Source organism: Rhinopithecus bieti, unplaced genomic scaffold (genome assembly GCF_001698545.2).
Source record: "Rhinopithecus bieti isolate Rb0 unplaced genomic scaffold, ASM169854v2 scaffold_1618, whole genome shotgun sequence".
Classification (NCBI taxonomy): domain Eukaryota; kingdom Metazoa; phylum Chordata; class Mammalia; order Primates; family Cercopithecidae; genus Rhinopithecus; species Rhinopithecus bieti.
Window position 1 is genome coordinate 2,051,938 of NW_016803937.1, and position 2,399 is coordinate 2,054,336.

At 46.3% G+C, this 2,399-nt stretch overlaps 1 protein-coding gene across 1 annotated transcript in view; it reads left to right on the forward strand.

The window, feature by feature from the left end:
* The window catches only part of CUNH16orf95 (chromosome unknown C16orf95 homolog), a 56,816-nt gene extending 55,020 nt beyond the window's left edge, over window positions 1-1,796 (forward strand). Inside the window, exon 9 of the transcript XR_001883030.1 lies at window positions 843-1,796. The gene's annotated coding sequence lies outside the window, so the exon portion shown is untranslated. The remainder of the gene's footprint in view (window positions 1-842) is intronic.
* Window positions 1,797-2,399: the final 603 nt, after the last annotated feature.

A 2,399-nucleotide genomic window follows, 5' to 3' on the forward strand; every position in this document is an offset into this window, starting at 1 on the left:
CTCAGGACATGAGCTCTGATAGGGCAGTGGATGGAGCATGGGCTTGTTCAAGAGGGGACTTGACAGCGTCTCAGACTGGTTCAGGATAGGATTTTTATTTTATTTTATTTAATAAAAAATATATATATATATATTTATTTATTTATGAGATGGAGTCTTACTCTGTTGCCCAAGCTGGAGTGCAGTGGCATGGTCTTGGCTCACTGCAACCTCCGCCTTCCAGATTCAAGCGATTCTTGTGCCTTAGTCTCCTGAGTAGCTGGGATTACAGGCGCCACCACACCCCGCTAATTTTTGTATTTTTAGTAGAGATGGGGTTTCGCCATGTTTTCCAGGCTGGTCTTGAACTCCTGACCTCAATCGATTTGCCCGCCCCGGCCTCCCAAAGTGCTGGGATTACAGGCGTGAGCCAGTGTGTCCTGCCAGGACAGGATTCTAAAGGAACACTGTATTACACCTGGCCAATGCACAATAGACTTTAAATGAGTCTCAAGCGGGGGAATCACTGCATAGATTTCATTTTTTTTGGAAATGAGAGGTCTCGTGTATTTATTACTAAACCTAGCCAAACAACGTGTTCATAACAGATTCAGAGAAAAAAAAAAATTCCCAGTAAAACATGTCTGACTCTCCCGATAGTGGTGATATTTTCAGCTTGATGTGCTAACGTGATTGTGACCTTCAGACAGCAGAAGTATGTGTGCCATCTCACGTGCAATTCCTGATAGACGCAGCTTGGTTCTTCTCCAGTGTCTCCTTTTGGAGTCGTACCTGATTTTGTTACCAGTTTTCATCTGAATCCGTTGAGGAATGGGATGATTTTGTTTTTGTTTCTTGGCCAGGAATTGCTTAATTCTGAAAGTCTCATGAGAAGACATGGCAAGAAGTGGAGTCAAGCACACAGCACAATGGCAGAGAAAGGAAGAGCGGTGGGTGGCTACTCCATAGATTTCTGAGACTGACTTTCTTTCCTATGAAGCTTTACTCTCTACACTCACAGTCAGTGAGTGACAAGTGGTATATCTGGGTCATTCCCGGGCATGAATGAAAAGAGAACAAACAAATCCATTTTCTGTAAGAACAATAACAGCTCCCATCTGAATGTTGTGTAACAGTTTATAAAACATCTTCAGGTCCAAGGTCTCACTGAATCTTCACTGCAAACCTGTGAAGCGGGTAAGGATATTTCTGTCATCGAACAGATAAGGAACTGGAGACTCAGAGAAGTCAAGAAACTGGCCCAGGGTCACACAGCTCAGAAGTGGAGAGTGGAGGCTGGAATTGGGGTTTGTGGTGCTTCATCTGTGAGCTTTCAATTTCAGCCGTCATGGGTTGTAGCTTCTCTGCTCCACGTTTGATCTTTGCTCCATGTGGGCTTCTCTGGCTGTTGCCACGAGTCTGAAGAACATGCCCACGGTCACACAGGACAACCACCATCTTCAACAGAAAGTGCCGTCTCTCTGCTTCATGCCCGTGGTTGATTTTGCCTGGAACAAGGACATTTCCTATTCTAGGGGTGCTAAGCCATGGCAACCTTGAAAGGTTATAATATCACAGTATGAACGATTTCTAAACGTCCCTTGTAAACGCCCACCACGGCCCTAACACCTGGAGAAGTGAAGAAGGTTCCAGAGGAGGAAAGACGCCCTTTGAGTCATTTCGTCAGGCGCATGTCACTCCACTTGAATTATTTTTCATGAAGGTGAATGCTTTTCAATCGTCCAGGGCAGGGGTCCGTCACTTTCAAGCACACTTGATGTGTTGCTGTTTTAAAAATTAAATACGCAGAGTTGGCAGGATGGACATGGCCTTTCAGTTTTTTAATTTAAGGTTTAAAAAGTGCTTTCACGCTGTAATCCCTGGGGGGACAGGAAAGGCTGTTTGCTCCGGCCCATGGCCTCCAGGAAATCTGGCCAGACCACCTACGGGAAATTAGCCTCCAGCACTCGGCTTAGCTGGGAGGTGACAGCAGCCCCCTCTCTCCACTGTGGCCCCGAAGTCCGAGCTACATAATCTAATCTTTCAAGATATTTTTCTCTGGAGAGGCAGGGAGCTGAGTAACTAAACAGACACACCACTGCTAATCCCTTTTTCCTGAGGCTGAAGGGTTTAACTCTTTGCCTTCTGTGTTAAGGCAGTGAGCTCAAAATGGGCTATCGGGATTGACATCAGAATTTTTTTTTTTTTTCTTTTGAGACAGAGTCTTGCTTTGTCACCCAGGCTGGAGGGCAGTGGTGCGATCTCGGCTCACTGCAAGCTCTGCCTCCCGGGTTCACGCCATTCTCCTGCCTCAGTCTCCTGAGTAGCTGGGACTACAGGCGCCCGCCACCATGCCCAGTAAGTTTTTGTATTTTTAGTGGAGACGGGGTTTCACCGTGTTAGCCAGGATGGTCTCGATC